The sequence below is a fragment of the Rhea pennata genome, chromosome 11 (assembly GCF_028389875.1).
Source record: "Rhea pennata isolate bPtePen1 chromosome 11, bPtePen1.pri, whole genome shotgun sequence".
Taxonomy (NCBI): Eukaryota; Metazoa; Chordata; class Aves; order Rheiformes; family Rheidae; genus Rhea; species Rhea pennata.
The window spans coordinates 22,606,474-22,628,283 of NC_084673.1; the positions used below are offsets into that span (position 1 = coordinate 22,606,474).

General features: G+C 44.9%; 1 pseudogene; it reads right to left on the reverse strand.

Annotated features, from left to right (window-relative positions):
- Positions 1-1,067: 1,067 nt before the first annotated feature.
- Positions 1,068-20,553, reverse strand: LOC134145507 (endothelin receptor type B-like; annotated as a pseudogene).
- Between the last annotated feature and the right edge of the window lie 1,257 nt (positions 20,554-21,810).

Consider the following 21,810-nt stretch of genomic DNA (forward strand, 5'->3'; position numbering starts at 1 on the left):
AGGGCTGAGCTCCTTGACCCTCTCATTTGCATCCTGTGTCAGGCGAAGAATTGGCAGCTTCTGGTTACAAAGAGGGCTTGAAAGGTAAGGGGTAGTTGCTTAGTCCCAGCCTTATCCAGATTCAAGCAATCTCTGCCTTCCCTTTACTGGACTTACAAACTCTTCCATGGAAGTACAGTGCTTTGGGCCAGGTATGGTGCATGGCTAGAAAGGAGCTAACCTTCCCTTGGGGAGGAGAAGCTGGAGCAGATGGCTTAGTTGGACGCTGCCATTAGCTTTACCAAGGATCTCCGGTCCCCCAAGCCTTGCTGTCATACACACACACACACACACACACACAGTCATTTTCTTGTGCCATACACAGGTGGGGTGAGCATCCTCAAGAAGAGAACTTGGGTTAGATTTCCCAGGGTCAGGTAGAGAGGAAGGTAGCCTCCAGCCCTCTGTTAGTGCTCCCCAGGGAGGTTGGTCACAGGGTGAAGTTGACTATCCCCCCACATCATGGCTGGAGAATTCAGGCCGTTGGTTTCAACAAGACCTGTGTGGCGCCTAAGTCTTATTCTAGCTTTCTGCCCAGGGACAAGAACAAAGAGGGAGAGAGCAAGAGATGTAGCTTTGGCTCTACTTTCACTTTCTCAGCTGGAAATTGTCCTTCACATTCCTCATCCTCCCCTTCCCATTCCACATCCATTTCAAAGTGATCACATCTCAGCCTTTCTTCCCTTTTCACACACATCTCTTCCCCACCCCATGTTTCCAACTAGGACAAATGGCTGTAAATCACTTGGTTTTCCTACAAGGAACTGAAAAACCCTACATGGATTTGAATCCCCTTCTTCCCCTCCCTCAGAGGCAACTTGAACCAGAGGATGGACAAGTGTGGCTCGGAGGTTGTATTCAGAGCTAGTCCTGGGGTCAGTGAATTGCTGCAACTCCTTCCAGGTGGGTATAACAAGAAGGCAAAAATGATTCAGGCCCAGCCAGGGAGTGGCTGTGCAAAAGAAATGGAGATGTCCTGCCATGTTGTCACAGTGCCTTCTCCTCTCTGCCTTGTGGGCAGTTCATCTTTATGAAGAGCTGTACTTGTTACTCAAGCGGGAGCTGCTCCGGTCCAGACCAAGCTCCTGCCCATTGGTTTTCCACTTCCCAACAGAGCCCTTCTCATCTGTTGGTGTGATGCTCAGAGCTGGTCTCTGGCACCAGCAGCACAGACAAGACTGTGAAGAGACAAGAGGGTGGAGAGAGAAGTTACAAACCTCGGTTACAGGATAATATAAGAGAGAAAAAAATCCCTTAGTGATGTTGGCAAGTCCACCTGCACAGCATTAGGCTGGGAACTGCAGGCTGAACAGTCTGAGCCTGGCTCTCCTGCAGATCTGAGGAGAGTGGGTGTTTCAAAGTAACCACAGGGTTGGTGTGGATTAGAAACAAAGGTCTCAGACCTCCAGGGAAATCTTGAAAACTTTAGGTACTTTTTGCAGTTTTGTTTTCTCAGCCTCGTGGGACAGAAAATATGGGTAATGCTCAGCTGGGCTCAACCCTTCTTCTCCTCCTCTCTCAGGGCTTTCTTGTTCCTGAGAATTATCTTTGGGTAATTTGCGCTGGAATTTTAAAGCAGACCCACTCCCTCCTTCAGTGCTGTGCGGGGTGCTCCTGATCCAGAATGGCTGGGTTTTTTCTCTGCTCTTTAAAGGACTAGTTCCAGGGTAACTTCACAGACATGCCAGAATTTACAGGTGTCTCTTCTTTGTAGGGCTATTCCATGTTCTCATGGCCCTGACTGTGCTTCTGATCCCAGCAAACTGCTAGATTATGTATTTTTGAATTGGTAACAAATCACTGGTGGGGTTTGTCAAGGCCTAGACCAGGGCAACCCTTCTTTCTACAAGTAATGACCAAGATAAAAATGCTACACTTGTAGGTGTCCTTGTTGACCCAGGTCAGCAAAGCTAGCCCCCTCCAGCAGTTGTCAGATCCTCGTTCAGACTAGATGTCAGCTGAACTTTGAAACTGCTCATTAACCTCTCCGTTTTGGGCATGCCCCTTTCACAAAGTCACTCCCCACCGACGAGCAAGCCCTCTGGCTTTGTCAGCCAAAATATGCAGTTGTCATAGCCAGGAACTCCCGGGTGTCCACTCTTACCTGGAAGCAGTTCTTGAATTTCCGGCTGACGAAGTAGAGAGCTACCGGGTTGATGCAGGAATTGAGGGAGGCCATGTTGATCCCAAAGTAATCCATCACGAGGAGGAAACTGAGGCAAGAGGGAAGAGAAAGGGATGAAAATTCTGGAAGCTCACTTAGCAAAGAGCTGAAAGAGGGTTTCCAAACTGCCTGCAAACTGCCTGGCCCAGGAGCCTGCTGGCCAATTGTGCAGTGCTTTTTTTTTCAAGATCATTTACTGAAGAAGCTCAGATTGCAAGATCTGCTTTCCCGTGGGTGACCTTGATGTTCTCAGACGCAAACACAGTAGCAGTATCTAGCCAGAACTGGATACAGGTGTGATGGATAGGAAGAAGAGGGGAAGATAGGCATCCACCATGTAGCTCAAAGTGGGCACTGTCCCCAGAAATGCTGCAGTCCTGTATTCTGCAGTGAATGCTTCTCTGCCCAGGAGATCTCTTTAATCCATAGCTTTACAGAGACCTTATAAAATAGAATTTCCCTTCCTCTTGGGGTCCCCCACACCTTCTTTCTGTACCTTTTAGAAGGGCAATGTCATTTAGAAATGGAACCAGTGAAACAGATAGGGTTTTGGAAGGCAACTCCACCAGCCTGACATGAATGTAGCAGTGTCTCTGCCAGTGCCCGCAGGGGCATGGTGCCAAGGGAGGGGTGCACTCATGATGATGACCCTACCTGAGTAGTTCACATCTGTTGGGGTCCGTCTGGTCATAGATAGTCTTTTTCAGGATGCGGCTGAGGTGGAGTGGCAGCCAGCAGAGTGCAAAGATGACCACTAGGCAGAACACCGTCTTGGCCACCTCTCGGCGCTGCAAGGAGAAAGTGGACAGGGGAGAAGGGATGCTCTGGCTGAGCACAGGAGAGCAGGTGGAGCAAAGCATCAACTTCCTACTCTGAGCAGGGGCTCTTCAAGTCATTTTTACTACCTGCTGAGGGCCAAATACCTCTTCTGAGTCAAGGCACTACCTATAGGTCTCCATTCCTGTGTCATGAGGAAGGCTCTGATATCTGGACTGCAGAAAGGAGTAGGGTACCAGCAGCACAAATAGACCAGGATAGAGACTCCTTCACATATACACACAGAGTCATTGCTCTCTGTGACTTTGGTAGGGTTATTCTCTCTGGAACATGGGGTCCTCACCCTTCCATCCATCACACTACATTAACATGATGACCAGCTGGTCTGCCTCAAAGGATCAAAGCGCAAGGGGCAAGAAGGAGCCAGTAAATTATTCTTCTTGCATCCCTTGTTTGTTATAAGGCACATACAGCACTTGGTCCACTTAAGTGGTGCCACAGCAAGGCTAGAGATAAATGACCGTAAGAAATTGAAAATCAGGCTGATCCATGGTCTTAATGCTAGTGGTTTTGGTTATCCCTGAGATGGGGAATTGTAGAACTGAAGGCCTCTGTACCTCATTTAATCCATGCATGTTGTACCAAAAGCTGTTGACTTCTGTGGAGCTCATATGTTTCCTTTACAGGAACCGGTGTATGTTCTCCCCTTCTGCAGCACTCTCCTGTTTTGAGAAATATCTGAGTTTCTGCCCTTCTGTGTGCCTTACCCGTTTCATGTGGTCATTCAGAGCAATTCTCATTCCATTTTTCTTGCTCAACATCTCACAAGACATGAGGGTGTAGAAGATGCCGGTGCATACCAAGGGGAGGCAGAAGTAGAAGCCAAAAAGCCACCAGTCCTTCACATCACGATAGAACTGCAGGCAGCACAGAGAGGAATGTGAATTAGAAACCTAGGATGAGGGTGTTTGTGCATGGGGAGAGGCTAAATGGGGCATGAGTTGACCTGACAGCTGACCAACATCAGACCAGTCTGACATTCTGACATGAGAAAGAGTAACACCCCCTTTTTTGAGTGTATATTGGATTATATTTCCTCAAACTAGTGCACATGCTTATCTCAAAGAAATAAAGCTTGGTTTACATACCCCAGGACAAATCTGGTGCATCACTCCCACAGCTGCCAGTCCAGTCTAGTACTCTTGTGCAAGAGGCAATTACAAGGAGCTTATCTTGGCAGACAGAGGTGGTAAATTTTGATGCCTTTTTAATTCCTATTCTGTCCCTTAGGTGGCCTTGTGCTGACTGTTACCCATGCAGAATAGTGACCTGCTGTGGCAGTGTAGGAAGTTCTGAAGCTTACCAAGACGGGGCACAGCCTTCTGAGGTGGACAGTGAACACAACCCAGCTTAAGGTCCAGCTCCCCATTTTCTGATCCCGCATTCACAGCAAGACCCCTATGTCAGTACAATACTGGGTCTCCTGTGCTTTGTCTGATACTGCTTTCCCCATGGTCACCCTGATGGCCAAGAGAAGCCATCTGCAGAAGCACCAGATTCTGTAAACAAGGGGAGAGGATGCCTCATCTGCCTGTCTCCCTCTCTCTTGTGCTGCAGCTGCAATAGGGCATAGTACACACCATCATGAAGCTGGATTTCTGTTTAGAGGAGAGCATGCACACCCACAGGTCTCGATCCCTGTAGTTGAGCTCCACCATGTCAAAGGCTATAGCTTCAGGGATTGCAAGCACAATGGCCACTGCCCAGATTAGCGTCACCTCGACTGCCTTCCACATGGGGATTCCTATCCCCTGGATCCGACTCCAGGAAGCCACTGCTCGGTACCTGCCAAACACATGGAAACACAACAGGGAGGGAACCAGGAAGAATGAGAAAAGCAATAGGCAGGAAGGGGGTGATAAGGTGGAAATTAAAGTTGTTCCCAAAGGCCCTTTCTCTTACATCCTCCTCCTCCATTTCTGAATAGAAACAGACCCAGGAACATTCTTTAGAGGTATGGGAGGGATCAGAAATGGGCTCATAAGAGACTCCAAAAGGGAGGAGTGTGAGAGTAGGCATCCTTGTCCTATGTTTATCTGCCCTACACCTCCACTACCACCACCAACCCAACACATTCCAACACATCATGCTCTTCCACTCAGCTTTTTCTGGCAATATATGAGCTCTATTCCCACAGAGAAAAGTCAGTTCCTGGTGGATATCACCTCTATGCGGCAGCATCTGGTGCCCTCTCTGAATTTTGGCCTGGAGTGGAACCAAACTGCCCTGTACTCTGTCCTTCAGTGACAGCGAAGGGTCATGCCACGGTTAAATATGGACCAGGCTGGCAATATAGCAGTAGAAGTTTTTTTATTACCTGTCAATGCTGAGAGCACAAAGACTGAGAACTGTGATGCCCACTGAGGCCTTCTGGATGAATGGGACCAGCTTGCACACCTGCACACCAAAGGGCCAGTCTTTTGCCAAGAGCTGGGGAAGAACCACAGGGTTAACAGACTGCTTTGGGAAACCATGTCCAGCTTCCTGTAATAGCAGATGGTTACCCACATGGTGAGAGAAGCCCACAAACAGCAGCTTAAAGCACTCTGAGGTTACCTCCACTGGGATTATGTGGTGTGTGCTCTCTGGTACTTTATGTGGTACTGGGAACCATTCATTTCCCCAAGGACAAATTTGAGATGAATTGACACATACATGGAAGGATGGTCAAGACACTAGGTCTTGAATCCAAACTCTCTGTGGTTTTGAATTAATATATCCTGAAAGCCTGGGCTTTGGGTCACTTTCTGAAAGGGTGAGTGTTTCATTTTCAGATGCAACCAAAATCCTCAAAGGACAATTTCTTTCAGAATGCTTTCAAAGCTATGTAGTCTTAAGCCTTCACCATACTCTGCCTAACTAGCACACTTAGGATCCTTTGTACAAATCTCCCTCAAAGGTTTTGTGCAGCATTAGTTGAAACGAACAATATTTAATTGCCCGTGACCAAAGGAAAGCAATGGTGGATTTAATCAAGTGATGTAAGTATCCCCAGTGTGTCAGAACTGAACAAATTAAGACAAGGCATGAAGCAACATTTGTTTCTAAGCGAATTTCAAGAGGATCAGGATTACGCAGTGGAGAATGAACTAACTTGATTTCCCTTTCTTGTTTCTGCCAAGGACGAAATTGCACCCAACTCTCCCAGTAGCTTACTTACTGGATAAATAAACAGGAGAAGACCCCAAAGATCAGTGAACAGAGACTCCACTAGCTGAAAAGTATCAAGCTGGTCTGAGATAGGAGGTGATTTACTTTATTTAAAATAACTAGTTAAATCCATTATCACATGGAATGCAACAGCATTTCTCCAGGGATGAATTTCACCTTTCTTTGTTTGAATGAGGGTAGTGTAGAGGGAGAAGGGGGAGTTCACACACCTGGTCTGGATAGGGTGTGGAAGAGGAAGCCTATGTAAGGAAGTGGTTGTAGCCATAATATAGTACATGGCAGTTCTTCATATAGTGACATATATATTCTTGCATTGCCTGGCTGTTTTTAACTATGAAAGATTTCATGATGCTGCCAAACAGAAACTTGATGCCATGCATAGCTATGCGGATCTATGACAGACAAAACACTTGCACTGAGACTGGGTCCTAAATACCCTGGAAATGACTGCTGTTCTTGGCCTTCCCTCACTCCAGTCCAGTTCTACAGTCTATGCCAGCAGCCTCCTTTCCTTCTGCTCCCAAACTCGCTCATCTCTGGCTTGATTCGGTCAGGCTTTCCCTTTGAGGTTAGTAGCTACGTGTGGCCCCCCAGCTCAGCTAGGTCAAGCACAAGTATCAGAGGGAACAAGATGCCCTAGAGGCAGGAGAAATCCAAAGTCATTGACTCACAAGGATATGATGGATCTTGGGCTCACAACCCTCATATCCCTGAGAGAGCTGTGGCCCATCTCAAAGTTGCCCTCACTCAGAACATCCAGAACATGCAGTTCTACATCTAGAGCCCCCAAAGTGATGGAGTGTTTGTATCCCATGGAGGCAGGTTTCTTTATTATTTTGTTGGTTTTGTTATTCAGTTCTTGTTAAACATAAGGTGCATAATGCAGCTTCTTTCCCTTGCTAGATGGTGCAGTTCTCACAAAGCATGGCGAAGAAACGATTACAACGTAAGGCTTCCTGCCTTGGCTTTGGCAGGACAAGTATTGGAGGGCCCCTGTTGATAGTCCTAGCTCAGATCTGATTGTGCTCATCTGGCTGTAGGCACAACCCTCTGCCTTGTCAAATGGGTACAGGATGGGTGCGATCCCAGAGAGAACTGTTAGCACTGCAGCTCTATTCCCCAGACTGTGTCTCCCTTGTCAAGCAGAACAAATCACACACAATTATTCAAAACAAAGGGGGCCTGTTTGAGTAAAAGCAGAGCTAGGCTGCACCCCGTGGGTGGAGGAGGCACTTGAATCAGTGCTTCTGGCCACCAGCTGCTCTGTTTTCTCAGATGATGACAGGAGAAGATTCACATGTGAGTGGAAGTCTGTGAATGGATCAATATACTGACGTCAGAAGGGATCATCTGGTTTTCAGACTTGGCCACCTGGAGAACCTGGAAGAATGACATCCCTCACAAGATTTTTTGGAGTTAAAATCCCGTTATAGTTTTCAATACAATTTCAATAAAAATAGATCTATTCAGAACGATTAGAGTCCCTGACAATTACAGCTGGTTGTTCTCACAGTCAGGTTATGCACATCCTCCTCCTACTCTGAATTTCTCCCTGCCACTTGGCCTGTTTGCTTCAGGAACACTCTGGGATTCAATTTTTGCTTTCTAGGCTGAAGATTAAAGACTTCTCCACAAACAAATTTGAATGAGCTCTAAGACATCCCTTCCAGCCATTCCTATAAACCTCTGACTTCTTTCTGACTCCAGTCCACAAAAACCTTTCTCAAGTGATAGGCAAGAAGTAGCTGCACTGTTCCAGGCACAACACACAGTAGTTGTAACGTAACTTATGCTCTTAACTGCTGTCTCAGGTCTAATGCCCAGGTCTGCCCAGCTCTCTGTGCCTTGGTGTGGCATGCAGAGCTCAGGTTGACCTGGTTATTTGCATCTTCTCTCTAGCTTGGGGAACAGAGTCTCTAAAAGAAGCCCATATTCTATAATTATAGCCCTTTGTTTCTGAATGAATCTTCAAGTTTAGCTAGAATAAGATAATTTTGCTTGAGGCCAACTTACTGAGCAGTGCTGGGAGAGGTACCTCAAGCACACGAGAACAGTAGTATTTGCTCAGCTGAAATAAAATTTGGGTTGTAATGTCATGGGACTACAAGTGATTCTCTTCCTGTGATTTTAAATTAGATTCAGAAGGTCTGGAAGTTAGCTGAATCTTGTGTGTGTACAACACAGCTGAAGCTAAGGACACATCTTTTTTCTCAGAAATCTACTCTGCACTTCTTGTCTATTTTTTTTTCCTTTTGAGAACAGGAATGCCCTTCCCTTCTCCTTTGCGAAAATGGAGCCTGCAGTAAAGAGCAGTAGATTTTACCCAGGGCACTGGACATGTGGGAGCAGATACTACTCCTGCAATTGCAAGGGTGATGTGACATTCATGCTACGTGGGACCTACCTTATACACATTGATGGGCAGAGCAATGAGGATGTAGAGAAGATCCCCGAGGGCCAAGCTAGCAATGAGAACATTTGGCCCATTCCTCATGCACTTGTTCTTGTAAATGATCCTCAGGAGCGTGGAATTCCCAATGATCCCTACTATGAAGATGGTGCAGGACACAATAGTATTGATGTACTTGAAGATGTGTCTGATATCTGCAGGCTTCACACACACAGGCAGCAGGGGTGGCTTGGTCTCAGGGCTCCTCAGGAGACTTTCTGAGTGGTTCGAGAATTTGACATCTTGGAACAGGCTTGGCTGGACAAGACTGTAAGCCTGCTCCTGGCTAAGCACCTGAAAGGGAACAGTGCTCTCCTGGAAAGCCCTTGGGGTCTGGCCACATGCCCCTGAGAAGAGGCAAGTCAGAGAAATGGCTAGAGCTGCAGGAGCTGGGATTCTCACCAGTGAAGACTGAAATGGCAAAGCCCAGCAAATTGTTGGTGCAGAATTCCTTGCAAAGCTCATGGTATGTCTTTGCTTGGGTCTTGATTTGATCTGTAGATGAAGAAAGGGACAAGGGAGGGATATTGATTAGGAAAGGACAGTAAAATAGGATAAAATTGAAAGAAAGGTGTCTCAGGAACAAGTCTGTCATCACAGCGATCAGAGGTAATGCTAGATTGGATCTCATCCAGTCAGAGCAACTGACACCCATGGAGAGGAGTCTTTGCTTCTAAAATTAAACATGCCTATTTAGTAACACAAATTAAAAGGAAAAAAAAGCAGTCCCTTATGTCTCTTTCACAGGATTTCAGCAAATGATATCACCTGTCCCTTCTCAAATAGAGATTTTTATTTCCACTACATGAGAATGCAGGAGTTCTAAATCATGAGGTGAAGGTTGCCCTCATATCAGCCAGGTGTTTGGAAATAGCTATGCACCTTCGGAGCATTCAGCCTGATAGCACTGCTTACCCCGTAAACCTGACTTTCTTCCCAGCACAGCCTTTTACACCTCCCTGCCCACCTCCTACCCTTCTCAGTTTCTAATGGCCTGAAGAACGTCAAAGGAAAAAACGTCCTCCTTTACCCCAACCTGACTGAGCTGACTGCACAATAGGGTGGCAGGACTCACTGTAGGATGCTCTGGTGCAGAGATCTGCAGGATATGCCAAGTAGAGCAGGGGAATTGGCCCTATTTTTCCCAGCCTTGGGCTGAAAACAGTCACTGATACACTGGAATTTTTACCTATGAACACACACCCTTCTCTTTGGGAGGCACTGACAAGGTCTATGAGAAGGTGCCAGAGAGGAATTCTTTTGACTAAAAGCAGATGTCAACAGGCAAGTGTAGGCCTATGAACTAGTCACCTCTACAGTTAGAGGAGAAAAAGAAGCAATTTCAAGGCCCTGGTCTCCAAGGTCTGGACATCTGGATGATTCTGCAAACCCCATCTCAGTGGTCTACAAAATCAGTGAAGCTTTTCTTATGATTCATGGCACGAGAAAACTGGAGCAGCACTAAAATCCTATTCTTCAGTAGATCCATATGGAAGGAGAAAAGACCTAACATATTCTTGCTGGGAACCATGCTGGGAATATACCACAAGAGTTTTTCCAGAAATACTGTATCAATACCTGACATCTTATTCCAATTTATGTGCAAATAGAACATTCCCTCCTTCCCCATCCTTATAGTTGTTAATTGAACCGCTTCCTTTCCAAAGCCACTGTGCCATTCAACTCAATACCTGAGGATATAAATCTCCCTGTTGTTTTCAGTTTTGACTGCTGAGTGCAGTAAAAGATCTCTCAAGCTGTCCAAAGTTGGAACACTGATCATAAATATCACCAGAGCAGATTCTGCTTTGCAAATCTCAGACAGTGCTTCCAAAGAGAACTTGCCGAGTTGCTGCTTTTCAGACACCTGCAGCCTATGAAAAAGTTTAGGATGGCTGTAGCAATGTTCTAGCATGATGCAAATTTATGGAAATGGTTTTTGGATGATCCAGATACCACCACTGGATGAAAGTGAACCCAAAGAGGCAGTGGAAGATGCCAGTCTGTGCCTCAGCATTGACTTTAGAAGCTGCTATTTTCTCCTTTGCAGAAGAAGCTCCTCTTCCCAGCAGCTCTGCTGTAGCTTTCAGCCCTGGGATGACTTTGCTACATGGGATCTTTAAAATGGCATTTAGCCTTCTCCTAGGCTCTTCCATCTACAGATCTCAAAGCACATCCCAGGTCTTAATCTCTTGATGGCATTGCATGTTGACAGTGGTTAGTGCTATAGAGAAGGAGGCAACAAAAGGATTGTCTGAGAGTGTGATTTCTCTAAGTGTCAGGACATGCCGCAGACAGGAACAGATCTTAAGTCTCCTAGTTAAAGTGTATAAAGAATGTTTTTCTCATCGTGTGAAATACTGCAGTTTTGAAGCGGGGGAAAAGTTGCTGTGCCCAGAATGAAAGCAGGAGCCTTAAAGGTTTTCTACGAGGTGATATTTGCCACCCTCTCCCCCCAGCACACCCCAATGGGAGGCAACTCTAGTGATCAGAGTGTCCACCTGGGATTTAGAGATGGGACTTCAATCTCTACTCTAACTCTACCAAGCAGAGTGGAGATTTGAGCCCAAACCAGTATATCTGCTCCCCGGGACCATTCAGTCAGGGCACTGCTGAAGTGTAGCAAGACTTCCCCTGCCCGTGTACCAGGGGGATCCCAGGACCAGAAGTGTGCGCATGGTGGGAGCATACTGTTCCCACTCCAGGATGATATGGCCACGACACCCATGTGCCCTGCCAGGTGCAAACCCAGCTCCTCTAGATACAGCTATTCATTTCTCATGTGTGTAAGAGACACAAATCAGTCTCTGTAGAAACGCCTATACATTTCTGGTTGTTCAGAAGACTCCTGCATAGTCAACACAAAGCTGGGCTGTTTCCTGATGAACCAGCCTAGCCAGACATATCTTCTTCTCAGTTTCACCCTAATATTCTTACCAAGAAATCTAAATCAGGCTTATTTCTTTCTGACCCCTTTAAGTCCTTCAGTCAAGTCCCTAGCACTTTAAACTGTAAACACGCAGCTTTAAGAAGAAGTTTAAAACTTACTCATATTTACACGATAGACAATAAAATAATCAAGTTCCTTCAATCACAATATAAATAGATCTCCTGAACTAGATAATTAAGTTTTCAGTTCCATTATAATTAAGACATCCTGAAAGTGTTTCCTTCCTAGCCTGGCTCCTCATATTAGAATGACACATTAGATATGACTTCACAGAGGAAAATAAAAGATCTCATCACTTTTCAGCTTAGAACCAGCATGCTTTTATCTACTAAAATATTCATGCTTGGTGCATAGTCATCGTCTATGTTCACTGAGCCTTTCGTCTATGCAGCCTTAAACAGCTTTGCAAACTTAACCAGCAGACAACCCATATTGATGTGAGCCAGAACAGCCACTACAAAGCTATCTGCTTGCCTATGGTAGAAAGAAAGCCATTTTCAATGATTTGGAGAGTGTTTAGAGAAAAGTCACCATATGACAGTTGGGAAAAGAACTCACGTCTCTCCTGTAAGAGCTCAGCTCTCAAGGTGTGTAGGCATCCCAACACTGAAGTCGTAACTCCTAAGCAAGAAGTTATCTTAAGACTAGGGAACCCATACTGTCCATCCTGCATGGGGAGAGCTAAGTGCCTGAGGAAAGGATGGTGTGATGTCAGCTTGTCACCTAGATTGGCCAGTATAAAATGCTATGGAAAAAGACTAAGATAGGCATCAGAATAGATGGCTACTGACAAGACTGGGTAAGAAGGAGCCTCCTTCTGTAAAAACTCCTTTGGAGATACATTAGTCAAAGCTGACGACTCATTAAAAAGTTGTCAGCAGGCAGTGTCTGGAGGAAGCAGTTCCATCTATTTGCTGGAACAATCTTGATCCTTGGTGGTTGTGAAGCACGAAGGTCCTGGAGCCACTTCTGGGCTCAGCAAGTCCCTAATTAGGGGATTGCCAAATCTGGGACCTTGTGACCAGAAAGGGTTCTCTGGTACTACCTTCCTTCTGGCATTTACCTAAGCATCTGATCCAACTGCTGTCCTGGAAACACGGTGTGGACCAGGGAGGACTTTTGATCTGACTTATTATGATACTATTCTCATCCATGAATCCTGCTCTGGTGCTGTGCATCCAGCTGTGTTTGGAAGGGGGAAAAGAAGGGAGAGAGAAAACTGGTGAATAACCCTAATAAGCACAAACCTGATGCATGGAGACCTGAGCTCAGATCCCTTCCCTGTCTGGTCTGGTGCAGAGACTTTAGCCTATGCCCCTGCTAAGGTCCCCAGCTCTCTGTTTGCCGCAGGTTACCCTGAGTGCTTCACAGCCACCAAGGATCAAGAATACAGAATAAAAAGTTTTTCATTTGGCCAAAGAAACAAGAGTTAACTAGATCATCTAATGACTGTCTTGATGTGGGAGGCTCAAATTCAGCTCTTTAGTCTGGCAAATCTTGTGCTGGTTATGGTAGAAACGGGGCTTACAGAAGAGGGCAGACCTAGCTTAGAAATCAGCCAGGACACTGTCTGCAGTCCTCCAGGATCAGGGCAGCTCGCATCTAGCAGCAGCAGATGGGCGTAGGCAGATGCCTGTCGTTTGGATTCCCATGCAGTCAAGCAGAGCAGATGGGGGCTTTAAGAAACTTGGTGGTTCCTGGAGTCTGTTACCAGGCAGACTGGTAATAGAGCACCTCCAGAAAACTGTGTCCCGTGCATTTTGCTGCCATGGACTGCTCCTATCTGCTCTCACAGATACAGAACTAGAGAGCCTGATGTTGCTCTTCAGCCCCTGGCTGTTTGGCAGAATAGCTCATGTGAGTAAGGATCACAGGACACTGCCTACTGTACCCTGCCTGTCCTCTCAACAACGCAGTTGCAAAGCCATTTCTGAAAAAAAGCCTCTTCTCCCCCCTCTTGCTTAAAATCCAATGATTTAGTAAAAAAGGAACATTGTTTTCTCCTGTTCAACAGCCCTTTGGCTCATTTACATCTTCCCCTCCATATTGCCCCTCCTCTCACATATCTCAGAGTGTTTAAATGAAAAGGAATGTATCACCCTTTCTCACTTATGGGAAAATTGAGGGTCTTGAGACTTGTTCAGTGCCCAGCAGATGTGAAGCCAAGGACATCATCACTTGACCTAAAATCCACTCAGCTTTGCTCATTCTGCTGATCATCTGAGGAAGAGACTTTGTACCTGAAGTGACACCTGCACTGGCTGGGGCTCTTATGTCAGCAAATAGCTTGAACACTTAAAAATTGAGATCACCTTTCCTCTATGCTGAGTCCAAAACCCAACTGAATGCACTGGAGTTATGACAGGCAAATCAAGAGAATAGTTCCCAGAGAGGAGATTAGACTGAAAACCACTGCTAAAACTTCCCTTCAGCTTGCTCCCAGCTGAAAGTGGTGTGCGCAGGCCTAGGGACTCAAGACTGGTCTTGCCTGGAAGCCTGGGAGAGCCCACCTCATCCTAAGTGAGACTGTTCATCTCAACCTGGCCCCTCCCTCTGCTCCATGCTGCACACTGGCCTGCTCATGGTAGGGCACCCACTGCATTGAAGAGCAACTGTGTGCACGAGAGCATGTGCTTTCCTGCAGACCAGCCTCACCAAACAGAAAACAGACCTTTTCTGCAGATAAACATCTCTTGCAGGGAAAATGCTGTGAGTGAGGAGAAAAGGGGAAAAAGGCTCATATTAATATCACGTTCCAGCTCTTTCTCTCACCTGGACACAACCTGGTCTCAAAGCAGAGGCAAGGTTAAAACTTTAATCTAGAAATGTCCTGGATTCAGGATTTCCAGCTCATGCACCATTTCCCTTTAACATCTCACCCAGAGTGGGAGCCCAGGGTGAACATGCAAAAATTCACACTGAAGCACAAAATCTTTTTGTTTGCAAATTAGTGAGTAGAAGCAAAGCTTTTCATCAGAATTAAGTTACCTTCATCGTGGCTATGAACTTTTGATGCTCCTGAGATCTATTTCTTTTCCTCTTATGGCTTCTTCTGTCTGAGTAGGCAGCTGAGCATGTTCTGCAGACTCCAGGAGAACTACAGTGTTTTAGATCCTAGAGTTTGCTTTTGTGAACATGCTTGTATTCAGGAGAATGTTTCTTCCTTCTTCTGATTTGCTGAGGTTTCTCTGAATGGAGCAGTTGGTTATATAGAAAATCAGAGGGCTCTCCCCGCTGCAACCAATAGGCAAAGCGCAGGACAGCAATGTAGGAGGAGGGTGAAGTATGAAAAAACGCAGGGCAGCTCTGTGAAGGAGATGAACACAATCAACAAATAAAGCTTCAGGGAGAGGAAGAGGGGTAGGGGAAGGCTGACCACGGAGCAGAGTACCTACCTGGATCTTACCTAGCACGTTGCTGTGATGGCTCTGAAGAACACTGTGGCTGTGCCTTGGCAGAGAAGCTGTAGTGTTGACCTCTTTTAGGGAAGGGCTTCTAGAAATATCAAAGCCTTTTTTTTTTGTCCAAGTTTTACAAAGCCAGCTGCTCCATCAGGGGATTTTGAAGATCAAACATTCAGGAGCAAGAAGAGTACTGCAAACATGGCAGAGAAGGTGTGCAGTTTCCCTCCCTATTTGAGAGGGCAGACTATAAGGAGAAGTCTTTTCTGAGGAGCTGGAAAATGGACAGGCCTCACTTTTCCCTCTGATACAATCTCCCTGAGCTCTGGTCTAGGTGAAGCAGGCTGGGGACAGGTTTCAGACCACACTCCCATCTATGAGGAGTAATACTTGTACTTTTTCACATGCAAGCTCTGTTTTTATTTTGTTGTGGTTTCTGTGCATCATGAACTGCCTGAACAGTAGCACATGACTGCTCAAGATGCAGGAAAGAACACTTGGCCCTTCATGGCTGAGAATTTGCTGCTGCCATATAGTCGCATCAGCTTTCGATCATCAGCCATGTGCCTGGTGCCCTCAGCCTGTCCAGGGCCAGGTCTCTGAATGTTGTCCATGCTTCTGAGGTGTCTACGCTGGTGAGGTGCTGCCTTGTTCCACCCACCCAAGTGCTTTGGCAAAGTTTCTAGTATCACCTCACTAGCTCTGCAGTCTCTGAAACACAAGAAGGCCAGAATCTCCCATTTCCCATTCCATTATCTTTACCAGCAAGGCGAGAGGGGAACAGACCTGGCCCTCACTCAAAGACCCCTCTCTACTCTCCACTTGCCTCTGAGCAGAAGGTCATGAGCAGCTCTTTTGTGAGACTTCTGTCTTCCTCCAAGTTACATGAATCTAGATAATCTGTGTGCTTTACAGCAAGTCTCTTTCCCTGTGGACAAAGCTTCTCCCATTCTCCTTGGCTTGTCTGCTTAGAGAAGGACATTTCTTTCCTTATTGTCCTCTGAATCCAGCTGTGCTCAAGAACCTGAAATTTATTTGGTAGGCGGCAGGTTGTTTTTTTAAAGGAATATGCTAGATCACCATGCTTTGGGGTCCTAGATGGCTTGGAAAGGTACGTCGCAAAGCTATGTGAAGTCAAGCCAACTTCACTTTGGTATAGGACCGCCTTGCCCTTTTAGTCCCAAAGCAAGGACGGAAAGAATGGGTTCAAATTCTCTCCCAAACCACCCTATCTGTTTTGTGATTCCCTCTCAGGTTAACTAGAGCTTTTTTTTTCTCTTTGGTTCTCTGTTGTAGAGCAGAATGAAAAGTAAAGCTTTTAGTTTGCTATAGGTTTCAAAAGTTGGGGAAAGAGAGGTCATATCACATTCAGCACAAGGGGAAGTGTTATCCCTGACAGAAGAGAAAGGGAAAAATAAAGCAAACAAGAAGATTATTTTATATAGAACAAAATAATTTACTTTAGCCCAAACTACGGAAGAACAGGAGAACAGCTGTGCTGAGTCAGAACAGCATTCATCTAGCTTAGGATCCTGCCTCTGACAGTACCCCAAAGCCATTGTCAAGAGGAGAGAGTGAGAATAAGAGAAGAGTATGTGATGCTGACTTGAATTCCTTTAGGTCATTTAGGCTGTTCATGGATGTCCTGAGGCAGATATGATTTCTAGGTACCAAATATCTCGGTGGATTTGTCCTCCTTGAACTTCAACTCTAGCGGGAATCCATGTACACTTTGAACAACCACAACATCCCTCAGCCAGGGGTCCGACAGCTGTAAAGGATTATCTCCCTTTGTGTGTTTTGAATCCCGGTTTGCTAGACCTCATTCACATCCCTATGATATTTCAGTTTCCCCTTTTCCACACTAAAAGTCTAGCTCTCTTGTAGGAAGCCATCACATTGCCTTGCTCATCTTTTTTGCCTGTCTTTGGACTTTTTCCAGTTGCATCATGTTATTTGTATACTGTTTGTTTTATCTTCAAGTTACGATCTTTTCTAATCTCTTTTCTTATTATGTCTTTCATTACCAGTTTTCAAAACATAATTGCCTTTTAAGCATGCCTGGCTTTGAAAAAGTCATATTTTTATATGTTCGTTCTTTTTTGTGTTTTTTTCCTTATCTTTCCTACCTTTTGACTGAAATTACTGAACTTTGGAGCATACTCAGTAATGTTTTTAATGTATTTTTAGAATAAACTAATAAGTCCCCCCCCCCCAAAAAAAAGAAGGAAAAAGAAGAAGAGAGTCATGCAATACTTTTGTAGAAGTTATTTTTGTAGATCTGCTACAATCCACTTTTGGAGACAGACTCCTGTACTACGTGTTCCTTTTGTCAGTCTGAATAAAGACAGTTCAAGCTTGTGTAACATGAAAACAACAAATATAAAGCTCACAAACATTTTTGATTTATTGAAACTGAGACGCAGATAAATCACTGACATTCATCCTGAGGTGGAGGGAGATTTTGGCTGGCTGCATAGCTGACTGCAGGGAGAGCTATTCATAGCCTTGCAGAAGAACATGTTTCCATGGGAAACACGATCATTTCTGTTCTTCACTGTAAACTCCACACTGATGCTGGGAAGCAGATCACCTGGCAGTGTAACTCAGGAGAGGTTCACATGCGTTCTGGGTATGCAATTTCCCTTGCAGTTCCAGCAAACCACCCTCTTCCTGGACAATCACAAGACCACTGAGTTTAGATCCAACATTGTTGTAAGTTTTTAGCCTCAGTAGGCTCCTGTACTACATGTTTATGATTCCTATTTGCTCTGTGTGGGGCACATATATTTCTTTCACTCTCTGTTGGAAATGGTACTGTGAACTCTGACTGTTTGCAGCCCCACTAGTCGCTGCTGATTTTCAGTCACTATATCTTAAAACATGTTTTACACACAGTGGTAAGACATCTGGATGCATTTCTCCTTTCCTCTGTTACAGAGATTTCTTTTGGACTTTACAAAGTCTGAAGCTCTCACCTCCAAAATCATGAAGCTTCTCTTCTTTTGTCTCTCATGGCTATAACTTTCTTTCTCAGCAGCTCTGTCAGATAAAAATAGCATGTCTTCCTTTCTCCCTTGCTACCCAAACTTTCTTTGTCCCGGGAGCCTTCCTGACATCTTAAGATCCTGAATAAATGCCTAGTTTCCGGACCAACACGTAGGGAAGAAAACCGCTTTCCAACCTTGGTGCTTCCTAGAGGACAATTGATTGTACTGAGGTCACAGAGATTCTTTCTCGTCTGTTTTTTGAAGAAATGAGGTTTGTGTGACTATGCCATCTCTCTCATGCTTCCTCCTTTCCAGTGAACTTCAGGTCCAATCAAATGTTTCAATAAGTCGGACATCTCAGAGGGAAATTGTTTTCCACTCTATTTTCTGAAAATAAGTAGCATAGCAGATAAGAGAAACCCAAACCAGTATCCCCAGTGACTAAAAGGTAAGCAGAACTCAGTCACTGCCTGTTCTGGCTGATGACAGGTAGCTGGTCAATTGGAGCAGGGGTGCTGGTCAGCCAGTCTGCACCCAGAAATAACCCTAACAAACACTCAACAGTCTCCAGTGATGGAAGTATTTAAGGGTAAGAGCACAAACCAGTCAGAATCCAGGGTTTGGTACATTATTCATCATACAACTTTGCTGTTCTCCTGGAAAAAGATTCAGCCAGACTATGATAATGACTGTTTACTGTTGCCACTTCTTGTCTTGTTAGCAAAAGATTAGAGGCTTAGATGTTAGAATTTAGAGAGTTCATAAAATCAACAGCAATTCCAAAACTCTCCCTACAGAGACTCCTCCAAACAGCCCAGTCAAGCTGTATTGCACCAAACACCAAGGAGAAGCCCAGGCTTGACTGCCACCTCAACAAACCACCTCAGAGTTAAAGGTGGAGACTATCTAACCCATAAGAGGAAGTTTTCCAAAGACACCTTTGAGACACAAACAGAAAAATGTCCTCAATAATGTTCATGTGACATATGCAAGTAAATCTCTTCTGTGACTCTGAGAGATTCTGTCTTGGCCTTGAAATGAATCATAGTTAGAAGGCAGAACAGATAATACAAGTCTTTAAGGAATGGAGAAAAGGAGAATAAAAAGTAATGCTGAAACATAAGCAGTACTAACTAAATCAATGAGGAACAGATCTTGAAATTAATAAAGAACTTCTATTTTCTAGAAGAAATGAATATCAGATCATGACACCAGAGATAACTCCTAGAAGTGAAATTTTTCTAGCATTTTTACTGGCATTTGCTGGGCAATGCTACATTTGGCTTGACTGTTAATTGGCTGCTATTCTTTTCATAAGGTGTGTAAATGTGTCTGTACAGTATTTCTACTACTTATGAGAGAATGGTAGAAGTTCACAATAAACTATTTTAAGGTGTAAATGCTGTTACACTGTTATAAAGAAAATCTGAGTGGATCCAGATCTCCTATCAGGGTTGGAATAAAAGAGCTTTCATGAAAGATTTCTGATATAGATTTTCAAGTTGAAAACCTCACCAAAACATGACTCCTCCAGAGTGTCCGATGCTCTCTGTTCCAGCTGGGAACCAGATATAAGAATGGATTAGACTTGGAAGAAGACTTCCTTTCATCTTGACATGTTGTCAAAGATGCTAATAAGAATTTGGCCAGCCTTATTTTTACTTAGAGAGTACTGGCCTCTGCCTGACCTGATTTTAGGAGGGCTCTAGAGTAAGCTGCAACTGCATCACCAGTGTGAAAGGGTTTGATGACAACCAGCCTCACTGTAAAATGTATCAGTCTCAGCTCAGTTTTCCTCTGTGTCACAGTGTAAGAGCAGATTAAGATAAATACTGTGATGGAAATAAGGTGAAATCTTCTGAAGGTTGACCAGTTAGAAACATTCTCACCATAAAACATGCAAGAGCTTCCAGAAGTTTCTGTATAGGTTGTTTTAGAGCTTTCTTCTTTCTTGGGGTGTAAGCAAATTATTTGTGTTTCTTCACTGAATCATTTCCATGATTACTTGCAGCTTTGATGAATCGGAGCTGTGGATAATTTATAGAAAAGTTCATTTACTGCATATCCTTGTTGGTCAGAAATGATTCTTCATTCAGAAGAGGTGACAACAAAACTTCCATTCAGAGCCTTCTCTCTTCATCCTTTAAAGCATCCCAAATTAGAGACTCTGTATTAAAGATCTTTCGCTCTGTCATCTCTCCTTGTTCTTCTCCAGTCTTGGCACTTACTTACTCTGCAGTTGGAGATATACTGACATATGGACAGACACATTTCCAGCAACACTTTGATCTAATCAGCTCTGGTGACAGAAGTAACAAAGGTGATAGGCAGATGTTGAGCAATCTGGTTTTGCTTGTCGTGATTTCATTTTAAAATTGGAGGTTTTATTTATTATTGTCACTTCATGACTTCATACTTTTTTTAGAAGGCTGCTTCTGGAGCCTGCTTGCGGAGCCTGTTTCTCACTTTCTTTGCTGACATGGCCTTGTAGTGATTAGAGCTAGTCATTCTGCTTTTTCCCTTCAGCTTCAGTCTTCCTCACCTATCTTCATTGTACTCGTTTCTTCCTGGCATATTCTCTCTCCCTGGCAGACCAGATGAGCCTATTAGGATAGAAAGGCAATTAGTACTCTGGGCTTGAAGGGCACAACCTCACTTGTCAGCAGAACATTTCTGCACCATGTGGATGCCTCTCACACATTTGTAGGCTGGCTGGACCGTCAGTCTGAGACAGGGTGAGAGTAAACAGATTTAGTACTTGCTGATGTCTTCAAAGGGCATTTGGAGGTGACCTCTGATCATTCTCTGAGGGTCTATCTGAACTTGCCCCTCTGCACTCTTACAGTGGTCAGACTGATCAGGAAATATGCATCTTCAGCAGTTCCTCTCAGCATAGGGCACAAATTGTAATTTACTGGTTGCTGACTCCTCTAACCCTTTGTCCTGCTCTGAGGGTTGCAGCATTTCTTTGGCTCTCTTCCCAGAACACCCAAGTCTGCATGGCACCTCTCCTCTTGGCCCCACTAGGGAGGTATCCTGCAGCCCTATTCTGGGACAGTCATGTTTCTGCATGTGACAGAGGAATGAATGGCTGTTCTGTCCTGCTGGAAACAAAGGACAGTTCCAGCCCCCTTCAGAGACCCCCCAGGAAAATAGCAATCTGATTGCACAGTCAACCAGTGTCCTCAAAACACATGAAAGCATCAGAGACCAACTCCCAAACTGACATCTTCATTGACATTATTAAAAATATGTTATGCCTTCATTGATAACTATTCTCTTTAAATCTTGCTACCAGATTTCACATAGGGAAGACTTTACTCTCTTTCTGTTGCCTAAGAAGCCTGGAGTACAGTTCTGGCATCTTTCCGAGGTCGCTTTTCTGTTGCAAATGTTTTCCTTCTTGCTAAGCTTTCTGGTGCTGCTAATCTCTGACCTTCCTTATATCCTTTACCCTTTCCAAGCTGATGCTCCCCAGTTTTATCCCCTAGTGCAATCACCACAGGGAACATATTGCATAGTAAAGAGCAAATCATGGAGGCTACATCTGCCTTTGGAGGTGAAAGGAAGGGGGATGAGATGTAAGCACCTCCAAGTCAGTCACCCAGCTGTTTCTCTGTTATGCTGCAAGCTGCAGCACAGCTTTCAACATCTACAGTGCGTACGGGGACAGCTCAGCTTAGAAAACTGTTGGTAGGCTAGGCTATAAACCATGCCTGGCCTTACCTGGCTTGATCCAACCTGGCCATGCAAGAGAGAGCTTTGACTAGAGCTTGCATGATTTGGCCCTTCTTCTCTCGGGGAGCCGA